Raw genomic sequence first — 19,126 nt, 5'->3', positions numbered from 1 at the left:
TCAGTGTGCTCCGGTACTGCTCTGTATTTAACAGGAGTCTGCAGACTGATGCGACTGTGTTACACTGTCAGTGTGTTCCTGTACTGCTCTGTATTTAACAGGAGTCTGCAGACTGATGAGACTCTGTTACACTGTCAGCGTGCTCCTGTACTGCTCTGCATTTAACAGGAGTCTGCAGACTGATGAGACTGTGTTATACAGTCAGTGTGTTTCTGTACTGCTCTGTATGTAACAGGAGTCTGCAGACTGAGAGACTGTGTTACACAGTCAGCGTGCTCCTGTACTGCTCTGTATTTAACAGGAGCCTGCAGCCTGATGAGACTGTGTTACACTGTCAGTGTGCTCCTGTACTGCTCTGTATTTAACAGGAGCCTGCAGACTGATGAGACTGTGTTACACAGTCAGTGTGTTCCTGTACTGCTCTGTATTTAATAGGTGTCTGCATACTGATGAGACTGTGTTATACAGTCAGTGTGCTCCTGTACTGCTCTGTATTTAACAGGAGTCTGCAGACTGATGAAGCTGTGTTACACTGTCAGTGTGCTCCTGTACTGCTCTGTATTTAACAGGAACCTGCAGACTGATGAGACTGTGTTGCACTGTCAGTGTGCTCCTGTACTGCTCTGTATTTAACAGGAGTCTGCAGACTGATGAGACTGTGTTACACTGTCAGTGTGTTCCTGCACTGCTCTGTATTTAACAGGTGTCTGCAGACTGATGAGACTGTGTTATACAGTCAGTGTGCTCCTGTACTGCTCTGTATTTAACAGGAGTCTGCAGACTGATGAGACTGTGTTACACTGTCAGTATGCTCCTGTACTGCTTTATAATTAACAGGAGCCTGCAGACTGATGAAGCTGTGTTACACTGTCAGTGTGCTCCTGTACTGCTCTCTATTTAACAGGAGTCTGCAGACTGATGAAGCTGTGTTACACTGTCAGTGTGCTCCTGTACTGCTCTGTATTTAACAGGAGTCTGCAGACTGATGAGACTGTGTTACACTGTCAGTGTGCTCCTGTACTGCTCTGTATTTAACAGGTGTCTGCAGACTGATGAGACTGTGTTATACAGTCAGTGTGCTCCTGTACTGCTCTGTATTTAACAGGAGTCTGCAGACTGATGAGACTGTGTTACACTGTCAGTATGCTCCTGTACTGCTTTATAATTAACAGGAGCCTGCAGACTGATGAAGCTGTGTTACACTGTCAGTGTGCTCCTGTACTGCTCTCTATTTAACAGGAGTCTGCAGACTGATGAAGCTGTGTTACACTGTCAGTGTGCTCCTGTACTGCTCTGTATTTAACAGGAGCCTGCAGACTGATGAGACTGTGTTACACTGTCAGTGTGCTCCTGTACTGCTCTGTATTTAACAGGTGTCTGCAGACTGATGAGACTGTGTTATACAGTCAGTGTGCTCCTGTACTGCTCTGTATTTAACAGGAGTCTGCAGACTGATGAGACTGTGTTACACTGTCAGTGTGCTCCTGTACTGCTCTGTATTTAACAGGAGTCTGCAGACTGATGAGACTGTGTTACACTGTCAGTGTGCTCCGGTACTGCTCTGTATTTAACAGGAGTCTGCAGACTGATGCGACTGTGTTACACTGTCAGTGTCTTCCTGTACTGCTCTGTATTTAACAGGAGTCTGCAGACTGATGAGACTGTGTTACACTGTCAGTGTGCTCCTGTACTGCTCTGTATTTAACAGGAGCCTGCAGACTGATGAGACTCTGTTACACTGTCAGTGTGCTCCTGTACTGCTTTATAATTAACAGGAGCCTGCAGACTGATGAGACTGTGTTACACTGTCAGTGTGCTCCTGTACTGCTCTCTATTTAACAGGAGTCTGCAGACTGATGAAGCTGTGTTACACTGTCAGTGTGCTCCTGTACTGCTCTGTATTTAACAGGAGTCTGCAGACTGATGAGACTGTGTTACACTGTCAGTGTGCTCCTGTACTGCTCTGTATTTAACAGGAGTCTGCAGACTGATGAGACTGTGTTACACTGTCAGTGTGCTCCTGTACTGCTCTGTATTTAACAGGAGTCTGCAGACTGATGAGACTGTGTTACACTGTCAGTGTGCTCCGGTACTGCTCTGTATTTAACAGGAGTCTGCAGACTGATGCGACTGTGTTACACTGTCAGTGTGTTCCTGTACTGCTCTGTATTTAACAGGAGTCTGCAGACTGATGAGACTCTGTTACACTGTCAGCGTGCACCTGTACTGCTCTGTATTTAACAGGAGTCTGCAGACTGATGAGGCTGTGTTACACTGTCAGTGTGCTCCTGTACTGCTCTGTATTTAACAGGTGTCTGCAGACTGATGAGTTTGTGTTACAGTGTCAGTGTGCTCCTGTACTGCTCTGTATTTAACAGGTGTCTGCAGACTGATGAGACTGTGTTACACTATCATTGTGCTCCTGTACTGCTCTGTATTTAACAGGAACCTGCAGACTGATGAGACTGTGTTATGCAGTCAGTGTGCTCCTGTACTGCTCTGTATTTAACAGGAGTCTTAAGACTGATGAGACTGTGTTACACTGTCAGTGTGCTCCTGTACTGCTCTGTATTTAACAGGTGTCTGCAGACTGATGAGACTGTGTTATACAGTCAGTGTGCTCCTGTACTGCTCTGGATTCAACAGGAGTCTACAGATTGATGAGACTGTGTTACACTATCATTGTGCTCCTGTACTGCTCTGTATTTAACAGGAACCTGCAGACTGATGAGACTGTGTTGCACTGTCAGTGTGCTCCGGTACTGCTCTGTATTTAACAGGAGTCTGCAGACTGATGCGACTGTGTTACACTGTCAGTGTGTTCCTGTACTGCTCTGTATGTAACAGGAGTCTGCAGACTGATGAGACTGTGTTACACTGTCAGCGTGCTCCTGTATTGCTCTGTATTTAACAGGAGGCTGCAGCCTGATGAGACTGTGTTACACTGACAGTGTGCTCCTGTACTGCTCTGTATTTAACAGGAGTCTGCAGACTGATGAGACTGTGTACACTGTCAGTGTGCTCCTGTACTGCTCTGTATTTAACAGGAGTCTGCAGACTGATGAGACTGTGTTACACTGTCGGTGTGCTCCTGTACTGCTCTGTATTTAACAGGAGTCTGCAGACTGATGAGACTGTGTTACACTGTTGGTGTGCTCCTGTACTGCTCTGTATTTAACAGGAGCCTGCAGACTGATGAGACTGTGTTACACTGTCAGTGTGCTCCTGTACTGCTCTGTATTTAACAGGAGTCTGCAGACTGATGAGACTGTGTTACACTGTTGGTGTGCTCCTGTACTGCTCTGTATTTAACAGGAGCCTGCAGGCTGATGAGACTGTTATACAGTCAGTGTGCTCCTGTACTGCTCTGTATTTAACAGGAGTCTGCAGACTGATGAGACTGTGTTACACTGTCGGTGTGCTCCGGTACTGAACAAAGAACAAAGAAATGTACAGCACAGGAACAGGCCCTTCAGCCCTCCAAGCCCGTGCCGACCATGCTGCCCGACTAAACTACAATCTTCTACACTTCCTGGGTCCGTATCCCTCTATTCCCATCCTATTCATGTATTTGTCAAGATGCCCCTTAAATGTCACTATTGTCCCTGCTTCCGCCACCTCCTCCGGCAGCGAGTTCCAGGCACCCACTACCCTCTGTGTAAAAAACTTGCCTCATACATCTCCTCTAAACCTTGCCCCTCACACCTTGAACCTATGCCCCCTAGTAATTGACCCCTCTACCCTGGGGAAAAGCCTATGACTATCCACTCTGTCTATGCCCCTCATAATTTTGTATACCTCTATCAGGTCTCCCCTCAACCTCCTTCGTTCCAGTGAGAACAAACCAAGTTTATTCAACCGCTCCTCACAGCTAATGCCCTCCATACCAGGCAACATTCTGGTAAATCTCTTCTGCACCCTCTCTAAAGCCTCCACATCCTTCTGGTAGTGTGACAACCAGAATTGAACACTATACTCCAAGTGTGGCCTAGCTAAGGTTCTATACAGCTGCAACATGACTTGCCAATTCTTATGCTCAATGCCCTGTCCAATGAAGGCAAGCAAGTCATATGCCTTCTTGACTACCTTCTCCACCTGTGTTGACCCTTTCAGTGACCTGTACACCTAGATCTCTCTGTCTGTCAATACTCTTGAGGGTTCTACCATTCACTGTATATTCCCTACCTGCATTAGACCTTCCAAAATGCATTACCTCACATTTGTCCGGAGTAAACTCCATCTGCCATCTCTCCGCCCAAGTCTCCAAACGTTCTAAATCCTGCTGTATCCTCTTACAGTCCTCATCGCTATCTGCAATTACACCAACCTTTGTGTCGTCTGCAAACTTACTAATCAGACCAGTTCCATTTTCCTCCAAATCATTTATATATACTACGGACATCAAAGGTCCCAGCACTGATGTCCCCAGCATTGATCCCTGCGGAACACCACTAATCACAGCCCTCCAATTAGAAAAGCACCCTTCCATTGCTACTCTGCCTTCTATAACCTAGTCAGTTCTGTAGCCACCTTGCCAGCTCACCCCTGATCCTGTGTGACTTCACCTTTTGTACCAGTCTACCATGAGGTACCTTGTCAAAGGCCTTACTGAAGTTCATATAGACAACATCCACTGCCCTACCTGCATCAATCATCTTTGTGACCTCTTCGAAAAACTCTATCAAGTTAGTGAGACATGACCTCCCCTTCACAAAACCATGCTGCCTCTCACTAATACGTTAATTTGCTTCCAAATGGGAGTAGATCCTGTCTCGAAGAATTCTCTCCAGTAATTTCCCTACCACTGACGTAATGCTCACCGGCCTGTAGTTCCCTGGATTATCCTTGCTACCCTTCTTAAACAAAGGAACAACATTGGCTATTCTCCAGTCCTCCGGGACATCACCTGAAGACAATGAGGATCCAAAGATTTCTGTCAAGGTCTCAACAATTTCCTCTCTAGCCTCCTTCAGTACTCTGGGGTAGATCCCATCAGGCCCTGGGGACTTATCTACCTTAATATTTTTCAAGACGCCCAACACCTCGTCTTTTTGGATCTCAATGTGACCCAGGCTATCTACACACCCTTCTCCAGACTCAACATCCACCAATTCCTTCTGTTTGCTGAATACTGATGCAAAGTATTTGTTTAGTACCTTACCCATTTCCTCTGGCTCCACACATAGATTCCCTTGCCTATCCTTCAGTGGGCCAACCCTTTCCCTGGCTACCCTCTTGCTTTTTATGTACGTGTAAAAAGCATTGGGATTTTCCTTAACCCTATTTGCCAATGACTTTTCGTGACCCCTTCTAGCCCTCCTGACTGCTCTGTATTTAACAGGAGTCTGCAGTCTAATAAGACTGTGTTACACTGTCAGTGTGCTGCTGTACTGCTCTGTATTTAACAGGAGTCTGCAGACTAATAAGACTGTGTTACACTGTCAGTGTGCTGCTGTACTGCTCTGTATTTAACAGGAGCCCATGAGACTGCTACACTGTCAGTGTGCTCCTGTACTGCTCTGTATTTTGCCTGAAATAGAAAATGACTGAATCTTTGTTCCAGTGGAACCTTTGCTGTTCTAAATTATGGGTGAATATTACTGAGCCTCACATCCTTGCTCATATTGCTGCAGTTGTGTAGAAAGGGGATGTGTAAAGGGCTGGCCTCTGTGTGGAGATGTGAACCAAGGAAATGGTATCTGTGTGTGTGACAGAGACACAGCTTTGTGCTCACACTCAGAACAAAGATATCCTTGTGGTGAGGGTTTGAAAGGGTCAGATCACAGATGTAGTGGAAAAGTTAAATATAAATATTTCCAGTGTGGCTGCAGCTTGTTAGATCAGAGCTGAGGAAAAGGGAGCTCTGAATCCCTGTATTATCTCTGTTCTCCAGTAACTCTACTTTCTCTGTATTATTGCAGAGCTGTTAATAACGTCAGTAAAATACAATCTGTTGCTGGGAGTTTGATTCTCTGGTGTCTGAACCACAAGATTCAATGTTTAGAGTCAACAGGATGAACAAGGAAACACATCAGGGCCCCAAACTCCAGCTGGATATTCACAGGAGAAAGTCTGTTATCAAACACCTCGAATGGACAGAACAGAGAAAGATCCCCAACTGTAAGAAACTCTCAAATCATTTGTAAATATCTTTCAAATGCTGACAGGTTCCTGCAGTCAGTTTCCATTCAATTGAAATTAATGAAAGATGAGAGACTGGGTTGGAAGCAGAGCTGAGCCCACTTGTACTGAGACCCCAAAGCCGGAGATCACTTACTCTGACACAGCAAATCGAGGGGCCACTTACACTGAGACACCGAATCCAGGGACCACTTTTGACGAGACAGTAAACCCAGGGACTACTTATGCCAAGACACCAAATCCAGGGACCACTTTTGGCGAGACACTAAAGCCAGGGACCACTTACGCCGAGACACCAAATCCAGGTAACATTTACATTTTGAAGTTGATTTATGGGGTACAGATTATTTGCAATAAATCCCCAACTTTCAATTAAATCAGATTATGCAAGATTTAACTATCTGACAGAATGATTACTTTAAATGGTAAATTCAAAATATTTTTAAACCATTAAAAGGTAGAAAGGAAACATGTCGGGGGCGGCACGGTGGCACAGTGGTTAGCACTGCTGCCTCATGGCGCCGAGGACCCGGGTTCGATCCCGGCCCTGGGTCACTGACCGTCTGGAGTTTGCACGTTCTCCCCGTGTCTGCGTGGGTCTCACCCTCACAATCCAAAAATCTGTGCAGGGCAGGTGAATTGGCCACGGTAAATTGCCCCTTAGTTAGAAAAAAATAATTGGGTGCTCTAAATTTTCAAAAAAGATAAGTCAGAAAGTTAAAAAACAAAGTTTAATGGACAGTAATTGACAGAGAAGTTTATCTTTAACAATTAAACAGACTTCTTACAACTTTCCTCAGTTGAGCAGGCGAAAGACAGGAAGTAAAAACGTGGTAACATGTTAACAAAATGGTTCATCAAAACATTAGTTTTATTCCCTCAGCTCAACTTTTCTAATCTCTAATTAGCCAAAGTGTCAACAATAACTGGTTAACTTAATGGACTGCTGATTTATATTTGGCCCGACATCTGCTCGTGTACAAAATGGCATTTTAACCTTTCATGACAATGACTCGAAAGTGAATTAACCTGAAAATAGTTTCGTTACGTTAAAACCATTGATTTCAAAACTACCAACACAGCGGAGTGAAGTGATTAGAGTTCTGTGACCAGGCTGCCTGTACAGATGGCAATGGGCGGCCATGTAGAGTTGACAAGAGACGAAGTGAAAGATCAATTTAGGATTGAACTGAAAGTTCATAATTTTGTGAATGAGTTCTTGTTGAGACTTTTTAAAAAATCCTTCATGGGATGTGGGTGTCGCTGGCTCGGTCAGCATTTATTGTCCATCCCTAATTGCCCTTGGAAAGATGGTGTTGAGCAGCCTTCTTGAACCGCTGCAGTCCAACCATGTTAGGAAGGGAATTCCAAGGTTTTGATCCAGCTGCAGTGAAGGAATGTCGATATAATTCCAAGTGGAGATGGTGAGTGACTTGGAGGTGAACTTCCAGGTGGAGGCGTTCTTGAATCAAAGGAAAACATCACAGACGGTGCTTCCAAAAAGGGACATCACAGCCCCAAAGATCAGTGACATGTCTGAAGGTATTTAAATGCCAGCCATTTATACGATTTGTTAACATCAGCAGGAGCAAACCAAATATTATCAGACTAACAATCCTGGCTGTGATTAACAGCAGCGAAACTAATTAATCCAACCCCTGCAGTTACTTATGAATTTGCTGGTGTGTCAGCAGGTTAGATGGCTGAGTGAATCCCTTCCCACGCACGGAGCAGGTGAACGGCCTTTCCCCAGTGTAAGTGCGTTGGTGGATCACTAGGTTAAAGGACTTGGTGAATGCCTTCCCACAGTCGGAACAGGTGAATGGCCTCTCCCCTGTGTGAGTTCGCTGGTGTATCAGCAGGTTCGATGGGTGAGTGTATTCCTTACCACACACAGAGCAGGTGAATGGTTTCTTCCCAGAGTGGACCCGTTGATGTGCAATGAGATTGGGTGAAGACCTGAACCTCTTTCCACAAGTGGTGCAGCTGAACGGCCTCTCCTCGCTGTGTGTTTGCTGGTGTTCCAGCAGATGGGAGGACCGAGTGAATCCCTTCCCACATACAGAGCAGCTGAATGGTCTCTCCCCAGTGTGAACTCGCTGGTGAGCAGTGAGGTTGGATGAAGACCTGAACCTCTTTCCACAGGAGGTGCAGCTGAACGGCCTCTCTTCGGTGTGGGTTTGTTGGTGCGACTGGAAGCAGGATAACTGAGTAAATCCCTTTCCACACACACAGCAAGTAAATGGTTTCTCCCCAGTGTGACTGCGTCGGTGGTTTTCCAGCAAGGATGGAAAATTGAATCCTTTACCACAATCTTCACATTTCCATGGTTTCTCCATGGTACTCGTGTCCGTGTGTCTCTCCAGGTTGGAGATCAGTTGAAGCCTCGAAGACACACAGAATACTTGTACGGTTTCTCCCCGCTGTGAATGGTGATATTTTTTCACGCTGTATGTCTGGTTAAAGTTCACTGGAACATTCTCACTCGGGTGTGTGTGCGTCGCGATGCTTTTCCAGTCACTGATGTTTGAAATCTTTTCCCACAGACACAATAGAGAAACATTTTACCTTCCACTGATGATATTAAGATTGTAATGAATTGAGTGACTCTTTGAGAGCTCGATGAGATGTTTGGTTTGAGTTTCCTGTTGGCCAATCCTCCACTTCTAATATCCTGTAAAAGGCGTTTACAAAAGCCATCACTGTCAATCCAGGATAGAAATTCTGAACAGACAATTCTCGTTTCTCTGGAACATTTTCCCCTCTCTTGTTCCCCCAAAGCTGTAAATCCCCGTCCCACACACTCTCCCTCCTCCCTGGGCTGAAATCCAAACCCATCTCACCATCCGCACCATTTATTTCCTCCACTCCCAGTTTTCTCCCTCCCTCTCCTCTGCCTGGGTCCAGTTCTCCAGCTCCTGTCTGCAGACTGACAATAAAATCAATGGGTCTTATTGGGGGTTTGGGGCCTCCAGCGGGTATTTGTGAATCCTCCCCACCCACCTGCCAGGGTTTCCTTCCTTCCCAGAGATCAGAGGCCTCATTGATTTGAGTAAAAAGTGTACACTCTTATTTCTTGTCCCCCTCCCCCATCCTCTGTGAACCATCCTCCAGTGTCTGAAGCAGGATGGTGCCCGTTAACCTGGGCCTGTTCCCGGGAGGGAGGGAGAAGCCCCGCAGCTGCAAACCAGGGAGCTGACAATGATTGTGAATGGTTTGCAGATCCACAAAGTGTTTCCAAATCTTCCCACCCACCGCCTGACGCTGACTCCGTTTCTCCGGGACAAACAAGCGCCAAAATCCATGTCCTGCAGCCACACTGTGCATGCTCCGAATCACAATGCCCGTGCTGATTGACGGCAGCTCTGGACCAATAGGAAGAGGGGGAGGGCTGGGGGACCGAGAGGGAGCTGCTGGTCCTCCAACCAATCGGAGTGAATGAGGGGCGCGGCTGATCCTGGATCTCCCTCATTGGCTGAGACTCTGCATCATTTTGAGTTCTTCGCATTGGCCACGTGGGCGCGGGTTCCAAACCTCATTTCCTGTCTGAGAGGTGTTGACCAATGGGAAGATTTGGAGGACTGGATGGACTCTGTTCCCCAGCCAATCAGACTGCAGGCTTTGTGTGAATGACGATTGAGCTACACACAGACTGAATCTTCTCTGAGTAAAACACTTTCTTTCCACTTCTTTTCATTTCATGGACTTTTTAAAGAGTCCATTGACCCTTCTACAGAACGTTTACAACAAAGAACAACAAACATTAACTCTGTTTCTCTCACCACAGATGTAGCACAGTGGTTAGCACTGTTGCATCACAGCACCAGTGACTTGGGTTCAATTCCGGCCTTGGGTGACTGTGTGAAGCTGCACCTTCTCCCTGTGACTGTGTGTATTTCCTCCAGGTGCTCCAGTTTTCTCCCACCGTCTAAAGATGTGCAGGTTTGGCTATTCTAGAATCACCAAAAGATATAGGAGCAGAATTAGGCGACTCGGCCCATCGAGTCTGCTCTGCCATTCAATGGCTGATATTTTCTCATCCCCATTCTCCTGCCTTCTCCCCATAACCCCTGATCCCCTTATTGACCTCAAACCTATCTATCTCTGTCTTAAAGACACTCGGTGATTTGGCCTCCACAGCCTTCTGTGGCAAAGAGTTCCACAGATTCACTACCCTCTGGCTGAAGAAATTCCTCCTCATCACTGTTTTAAAGGATCGTCCCTTTAGTCTGAGATGGTGTCCTCTGGTTCTCGTTTTTCCTACAAGTGGAAACATCCTCTCCACGTGCACTCTATCCAGGCCTCGCAATATCCTGTAAGTCTCAATAAGATCCCCCCTCATCCTTCTAAACTCCAACGAGTACAGACCCAGAGCCCTCAACCATTCCTCATACAAGTTCTTTATTCCAGGGATCATTCTTGTGAACCTCCTCTGGACCCTTTCCAAGGCCAGCACATCCTTCCTTAGATACAGGGCCCAAAACTGCTCACAATACTCCACATGGGGTCTGACCAGAGCCTTATACAGCCTCAGAAGTACATCCTTGGTCTTGTAGTCGAGCCGTCTTGACATAAATGCGAACATTGCATTTGGCTTCTTAACTGCCGACTGAACCTGCACATCAACCTTAAGAGTATCATGGACAAGGACTCCCAAGTTCCTTTGTGCTTCTGATTTTCTAAGCATTTCCCCATTTAGAAAATAGTCTATGCCTAAATTCCTCCTTCCAAAGTGCATAACCTCACACTTTTCCACATTGGAAATCATTTGCCACTTCATTGGCCATCTCCTAGCTTGTCCAAATCCTTCTGCAGCCCCCTTGCTTCCTCAATATCTGGTATCATGTGCAAACTTAGCAACAGTGCCTTCAGTTCCTTCTTCCAGATCATTAATGTATATTGTAAAAAGTTGTGGTCCCAGCACAGACCCCTGAGGCACACCACTAGTCACCGGCTGCCATCCTGAAAACGACCCCTTTATCCCCACTCTCTGCCTTCTGCCAGTCAGCCAATCATCTATCCAAGCCAGGATCTTACACTTAACACCATGGGATTTTAACTTATTTAACAGTCTCCTATGTGGCACCTTGTCAAATGCCTTCTGGAAATCTAAATAAAGCACGTCTACTGGTTCTCCTTTGTCTAACTTCCTTGTTACCGCCTCAAAGAACTCTTAACAGATTTGTCAGGCACGACCTCCCTTTGACAAAGCCTTGCTGACTCAGTCCTATTTTACCATGCACTTCCAAGTACTCCACGATCTCTTCTTTAATAACAGACTCTAAAATCTTACCAATGACCAAAATCAGGCTAACCGGCCTATAATTTCCCATCTTCTGCCTCCCTCCATTCTTAAACAGTGGTGTTACATGAGCCACATTCCAGTCCTCTGGGACCCTTCCTGCCTCCAGTGATTCCTGAAAGATCATCACCAATACCTCCACAATTTCCTCAGCTATCTCGATCTCAGAATCATAGATAGAATATAATCGCAGAATGTACAGTGCAGAAGGAGGCCACTCGACCCATTGGGTCTGCACCGGCCCTTTTGAAAGTACACCCCATTTAATCCCACACACTTCCAACCTATCCCTGTAACCCCACCCAACCTTTTTGGACACCAAGGGCAATTTAGCATAGTCAATCCACCTAACCTGCATATATTTGGACTGTGGGAGGAAACCGGAGCACCAGGAGGAAAACCATGCAGACACTGGGAGAACTTGCAGACTCCGCACAGACAGTGACCCAATACGCGAATCAAACCTAGGACCCTGGCGCTGTGAAGCAACAGTGCTACCCACTGTGCTACCGTGCCACCCTTGCATCCAAGCTCCCGGATTGTCTGTCTTCTCTCCGGGTAAGATTCTGTTTGTCTCTTGTATTTCACTGTGACAGGGCGGAGACCTGATTGAAGGGATTCAAACATGGAAGTTCTGGGAAAAATGGGCAAGGATTTCGGAGGTGGCAACATGTTCAAAGAGTTTGGAGAGGAGAGGGAGGTTGATGATGGGGCAGTAATTTGTAAGGATGGCAGGGTCAAGGGTTTGTTTTATTGAGGAGGGTTTGATGATGGCAGATTTGAAGGACAGAGGGACAGTACCTGAAGAGAGAGAAATGTTGACAATATCCATGGACACAGGGTAGTTGGTTGATCAGTAGCTCAGTGGGAATAGGGTCGCTGGAGCAGGAGCTGGGTCTCATGGACAAGATGAGCTCTGAGTGGGCATGAGGGGAGAGAAACTAGATAAAGATGAGTTCAGGGCTCAGGAAAGGATGACATTTAGAGACAGTTTGGTCCGGTGGGCTCGCGGAACGGAGGGAAGCAGCAGAGGCGGCTGATCGGATTTACTCAATCTCAGTCACAAAGAAGCTCCACAAGCTCCTCACACTTCTTGTTGGAGGTGAGGATGGAAGAGACAGGGGAGAGCGAGAGTACTTCAAAAGGAACTAACTTGTGTCAGAGATATTAAAAGTTTCAACACACTGCGTATTTCACACAAATCTGATTTATTAGACTTTTAGCCAGAATATTAGCCCCTGTAAATTGGCTGGAGTTTGTTATCAGCAGAAAGATACCCAAATGAACATGGTTCAGTCCTGAATGTGAGAAACAGCAAAATCCAATCACTGTGGTTACTTGTGACCTCGTTGGTGTGTCAGCAGGTTGGATGAAGTGGTGAATCCCTTCCCACACTGAGAGCAGGTGAATGGTCTCTCCCCAGTGTGAATTCGCTGATGTACAGTGAGGTCAGATGATTGTCTGAACCCAGTCCCACAGTGAGAGCACTGGAACGGTCTCTCATCAGTGTTAACACGTTGATGGAACATCAGATTCCCAGAACTTTTATAGCAATTCCCGCAGTCTGGACATTGAAATGGTCTCTCATCAGTGTGAACTCGCTGGTGTCTCAGCAAGTGGGCTGAAACAGTAAATCCCTTCCCACATTTGGAGCAGGTGAATGGTCTCTCCCCAGTGTGAACTTGCTGGTGTGCAGACAGATTGGATAACTGAGTGAATCTCTTCCCACACTCTGAGCAGGTGAATGGTCTCTCTCCAGTGTGACTGTGTCGATGAATTTCCAGCTGGGATGGGGAAGTGAATCCTTTCCCACAGTCCCCACATTTCCACGGTTTCTCCTCAGTGTGACTGCATTTGTGTCTTGCGAGGCCTGATGATCGAGTGAATCCTCGTCCACACACACAACACGTGTACGGTTTCTCCCCACTGTGAACAATGCTTTTTCCTTCCATGTTCAAAGTACGATGATATTCAGGATATGATAAACTGAGGACTCTGTCAGATCCTGATGTGATGCTTGGTTTGAGTTTCCGGACTTTGAAGCCTCCCCTTCAAACACCCTGCGAAACTTATTTAAAACAGAAAATAGGGAATGAGAGAGAACCCACAAAAACACAAAGGCAGGTTGTGAAATTGAGCTGAATGAATCTGGTCATTTGTGGGGCCGGCACTGGGAAAAAGTGACCATGAAAACAGCTGGATTGTTGTAAAAAACAAACTGGCCTCTTTGGGAGGAGAGAGAAAGAGGTGAAGAGGGATTTTGTATATTTACAAGACATATTAAGAGAGTAGTTGGCAAAGCAAATTCGATCTTGAGCTTTATAAACAGTAATACTGACACAGAAACTATGCTTCTGGTGGCACAGTGATTAGCACTGCTGCATCACAGTGCCAGGGACCCGGGTTCAATTCCGGCCTTGGTGACTGTCTGTGTGGAGTTTGCACTTTCTCCCCGTGTCTGCGTGGGTTTCCACCCGGTGCTCAGGTTTCCTCCCACAGTCTAAAGAATGGCAAGTTAGGTGGATTGGCCTTGATAAATTGCCCCTTAGTCTCCAGGGATGCACAGGTTAGGTGGGGCTATGGGGTTACCGGGACAGGGTAGGGGTGTGGGCCGAGGCAGGGTGCCCTTTCAGAGGATCAGTGCAGATTTGATGGGCCGAATGGCCTCCTGCACTGTAGGAATTCTATGGTTCTAATTCTATTCTATGAATCTTTATAAAGCTCTGGTCACCACTCTTCAGGAAGAATGTGAAGGTTCTTGGAGAAGGTGCAGAGGAGATTTACCAGAATGGTTCCAGCAAAGGAGGTTGAGGGGAGATTTGATTCAGGGACACAAGATTACGCCAGGTTACCATCAGGTGGACAAAGAAACACTGTTTCCATTCACTAATCGTACAAGCAGTCGGGACACAGATTTAAAGTTTTGGGTAAAACTGGATTGAACAATGTAAGATCCTGAGGGGTCTTGAGAGGGTGGGTGTGGAGAGGATGTTTCCTCTTGAGGGAGAATCTGGAACAAGGTGAGGGGTCACCCATTTCAGATGGGGATAAGGATTTGTTTTTCTCTTGAGGTTGCAAGACAGGGGATGGCATAGTGCTTAGCACTGCTGCCTCACAGCACAAGGGACCCGGGTTCAATTCCCACCCTGACTGTGTGGAGTTTCCACTTTCTCCCGTGTCTGTGTGGGTTTCCTCTGGGTGCTCCGGTTTCCTCCCACAGTTCAAAGATAGGTAGGTTAGGTTGAATCGGTGAGGATTGTATTCGCTGGAACATAGAACATACAGTACAGAAGGCCATTCGGCCCATCGAGTCTGCACCGACCCACTTAAGCCCTCACTTCCCCCCTATCCCCGTAACCCAATAACCCCTCTTGATCTTTTTGGTCACGAAGGGCAATTTATCATGGCCAATCCACCTAACCTGCACATCTTTGGACGTGGGAGGAAACCTGAGCACCTGGAGGAAACCCACACAGACACAAAGAATGTGTAGACTCCGCACAGACAGCGGGGAAATCGAACCTGGGACCCAGGCGCTGTGAAGCCACAGTGCTATCCACTTGTGCTACCGTGCTGCCCCAAGTTCAGAAGAATGAGGGCGGATCTCATAGAAACCTAGAAAAAGTGAGTGGCGCAGTGGTTAGCACAGCTGCTTCATGCCGCCGAGGACCCGGGTTCGATCCCAGCCCCGGGTCGCTGTCTGTGCGGAGGTTGCACATTCTTCCTGTGTTTGCATGGCTCTCACCCCCACAAATCCAAAGCTGCGCAGGGGGGTTAGATTGGCCACGCTGAAATTGCCCCTTGATTGCAAAAAAAGAATTGTGGAGTCTAAATTTCTGTTTTAAAAAAAAACAGGGCGAGACAGAGTAGATTCAGGAAGGATGTTCCCGATAGTGGGTGTGTCCAGAAATAGGGATCATAATCTGAGGATACTGGGTAGACCATTTAGGACAGAGATGAGGAGAAATTTCTTCACCCAGAGAGTGGTGAGCCTATGGAATTCATCGCCTCAAGAACTAATTAAGGCCAAAACATTGCATCTTTTCAAGAAGCAGTTAGATACAGCACTGAGGGTGAAAGGGATCAAAGGATATGGGGGAAAGCAGGATTAGGCTATTGAGCCTAATCAGCTCTGATGGTAATGAATGGTGGAGCAGGCTCGAAGGGCCAAATGGTCCCCTCCTGCTCCTATTTTCTACGTTGCTCCGTATCTATGCATGTAAATGGTCCAGGAGGTATGAGGAAGAATGTTTTTACACAGCCAGTGGCAATGACCTTAAACTTGCTGCCTATGACAGAGTTTGGAAATAGACACAATAAATGATGTTTTTAAAAAATTGGATAGAAACCTGAGAGAAATAAAGCTGTGAGGATACAGAGACAGAGCAGGAGAATGACTCTGACTGGATTGCTCCAGGTAATAATAATCCTTATTAGTGTCAAAAGTAGGCTTACATTAACACTGCAATGAAGTTACTGTGAAAATCCCCAAGTCACCACACTCCAGCACCTGTTCGGGTGCACTGAGCGAGAATTCAGAATGTCCAATTCACCTAACAAGCACGTTTTTCGGGACTTGTGGGAGGAAACCGCAGCACCTGGAGGAAACCCACAGCAGACACGGGGAGAACATGCAGACTCCGCACAGACAGTGACCCAAGCCGGGAATCGAACCCGAGTCCCTGGTGCTGTGAAGCAACAGTGTTAACCACCGTGCCGATTAGAGAGCTAGGATGGACTCAATGGACCGAATGCCCTTCTCTGCCCATAATGTTTTAAAATAAATTTAGAGTACCCAATTCATATTTTCAAATTAAGGGGCAATTTAGCGTGGTCAATCCACCTAGCCTGCACATCTTTGGGCTGTGGGGGCGAAACCCACGCAAACACCAGGAGAATGTGCAAACTCCACATGGGCAGTGACCCAGAGCCGGGATCGAACCACCGTGCTGCCAGCCGATTCTAAAATTTTTGTCTAATCTCGCCTTGTAATTTAACCCCGGGGGGTTCAGATATCACTCAGGTAAATCTGTGCTACACTCCCTCTGAGGCCATTCTATTCTTCCGGTTTGTTGTCCAGAACTGAACACAGTTCTCCAGGTTTGGTCTAACCAGGGTTTGTGAATCTCGGGGCTTTTCCAGTCACACTGAGACCTGAAATCTTCCATCACAGACAGAACAGACAAACCTTTTACCTTCCACACCCAGATGCTGCTGATATTCAGGTTCTGATTAATCGAGTGACTCTGTCAGATTGTGATGTGACGTTTGGTTTGCATTTCCCGTCTGTTAAACCTCCACTTCCAGTATCCTGTAAATTTACAGAAACCTCACTCAGTTTCGGATAGAAATTCACAACATTCTCTCCTCGCCAACTTTGATTAAATGTATTCCTGGAGGTTTGATCACATGACCTGCCGCCATCCTCCAGCCATTAATCGGTCAACACATCCATCCTTGTGACACACTGCCTTCCTCGGCCAATTAGGAAGCAAAATGACTCATTACCTAACAGGACAGTTACTGTCCTAATGATTTTCCAGACACCCAGGGATGAATCTCACCAACGCAGGGAGTGGAGTTGGTGTGAACTCGGAGAGGAGGAGCTTCGGAACTGTAAATATAAATAACTTACCTCGGCGATTCATGGCCTAGTCGGCAGGGAGAGGAGTTGGCGCAAATCCAGGAAGAAGGAGCTTTGGAACAGTAAATATAAATAACATACCTCAGAGTAGGGCAGCACGGTAGCATTGTGGTTAACACAATTGCTTCACAGCTCCAGGGTCCCAGGTTCGATTCCCGGCTTGGGTCACTGTCTGTGCGGAGTCTGCACTTTCTCCCCGTGTGTGCGTGGGTTTCCTCCGGGTGCTCAGGTTTCCTCCCACAGTCCAAAGATGTGCAGGTTAGGTGGATTGGCCATGCTAAATTGTCCTTAGTGTCCAAAATTTCCCTTAGTGTTGGGTGGGGTTCCTGGGTACTGGGGATAGGGTGGAGGTATGGGTTTGGGTAGGGTGCTCTTTCCAAGAACCGGTGCAGACTCGATGGGCCGAATGGCCTCCTTCAGCACTGTAAATACTATGATATAACTATGAGTAAAGCTGATTGGCTGGTTGGGAATCAGTTCCTAAATTTGAACAACTGGAGTAATTAACTCAGTTGAGGAGTAACGAGGAGATTAGTCACTAGGAGATTGCTGTTTATATCTATAAATCAATGATTTGGATGAGAATGTACAAGGCTTGATCAGTAAGTTTGCAGATGACACTAAAATAGGTGGTATTATCGGCAGTGAGGAAGGTTATCAAAAATTGCAGCAGGCTCTTGATCAGCTGGGGAAGTGGGCCGAGAAATGGCGAATGGAATTCAATGTAGATAAGTGTGAGGAGTTGCATTTCAGAAAGTCAAATCAAGGTCGGACTTTCACAGTGAATGGTAAGGCCTTAGGGAGTATCATGGAACAGAGGGATCTTGGAGTTCAGCTGCACGGTTCTCTAAAGGCGGAGTCATAGGTAGATAGGGCAGCACAGTTGTTTCACAGCTCCAGGGTCCCAGGTTCGATTCCCCGCTGGGTCACTGTCTGTGCGGAGTCTGCAGGTTCTCACCGTGTCTGCGTGGGTTCTCTGGTTTCCTCCCACAAAGATGTGCGGGTGAGGTGGACTGGCCATGCTAAATTGCCCTTAGTGTCCAAAACAAAAGGTTAAGTGGGGGTTACTGGGTTACGGGGATAGGGTAGATAAGTGGGCTTGAGTAGGGTGCTCTTTGTAAGGGCCGGTGCAGACCCGATGGGCCGAATAACCTCCTTCTTCACTGCAAATTCTCTGAAGGCGTTTGGCATGCTGGCCTTCATCAGTCAGGGCCTTGAGTATACAAGTTGGGAAGTTATGTTGCAGTTGTTCAGGACATTGGTGAGTTCGCACCTGAAGTATTGTGTTCAGTTTTGTTGCTTTGCTGTTGGAAAGGCGTAATTAAACTGGAGAGAGTGCAGAAGAGATTTACAAGGATGTTGCCAGGACTCAAGAGACTGAGTTATAGGGAGAGATTGGACAGGTCAGGACCTTTCTCTTTGGAGCGTAGGAGACTGAGGGGTGATCTTATCGAGGTGAAAAGATGAGAGGCGTGGATGGGGTGAATGCTCTCAGTCTTTTTCCCAGGTTTGGGGAATCGAGAACGAGAGGGCATAGCTTTACGTTCAGAGGGGAAAGAATTAATGGGAACCTAAGGAGCAACGTTTTTACACAGAGGGTGGTACGTATGTGGAATGAGCTGCCGGAGGAAGTGGTTGAGGCAGGAGCATTGACAACATTGAAAAGGCATTTGCACAGATACATGGATAGGAAAGGTTCAGAGGGATATGGGCCAAATACAGGCAAATGGGGATCGCTTAGATGAGCTTTTTGGTTGGCATGGACCGGTTTGGGCCGAAGGGCCCGTCTCCATACCATAGATTCGATGAACCCCAAGTCTCTTTGGACATCCACTGTACTTAACCTCTTTCCATTTAGAAAGTACTCAGTTCTATCCTTTCGTGGTTCAAAACAGATAACCTCACACTTGTTTACATTATCACAATCTTGCCCATTCACCTTGTCTGTCAATATCTTCTTATAATTTGATGCTATCATGTATGCTGTCTGAGAAAACTTCCGGGTGCGGCGATGACCAGCTAAGTCGCACATTTCGGCA

At 46.7% G+C, this 19,126-nt stretch overlaps 2 long non-coding RNA genes across 2 annotated transcripts; both read right to left on the bottom strand.

Annotated features, from left to right (window-relative positions):
* Positions 1-6,858: 6,858 nt before the first annotated feature.
* Positions 6,859-10,035, bottom strand: LOC140419481 (uncharacterized). Its single transcript, XR_011945814.1, has 2 exons — positions 9,397-10,035; positions 6,859-8,815 (listed from the first exon to the last, which is right to left on the bottom strand). It is a non-coding gene; the product is annotated as an uncharacterized lncRNA (long non-coding RNA).
* A 2,599-nt stretch (positions 10,036-12,634) lies between these two features.
* Positions 12,635-17,280, bottom strand: LOC140422679 (uncharacterized). The gene is made up of 2 exons (XR_011947549.1): positions 16,639-17,280; positions 12,635-13,511 (listed from the first exon to the last, which is right to left on the bottom strand). It is a non-coding gene; the product is annotated as an uncharacterized lncRNA (long non-coding RNA).
* Between the last annotated feature and the right edge of the window lie 1,846 nt (positions 17,281-19,126).

This window comes from Scyliorhinus torazame, chromosome 5, assembly GCF_047496885.1.
Source record: "Scyliorhinus torazame isolate Kashiwa2021f chromosome 5, sScyTor2.1, whole genome shotgun sequence".
Lineage (NCBI taxonomy): Eukaryota > Metazoa > Chordata > Chondrichthyes > Carcharhiniformes > Scyliorhinidae > Scyliorhinus > Scyliorhinus torazame.
Note: the sequence above shows the minus strand (reverse complement) of the source record. Positions and strands in the feature narration are given on the sequence as shown.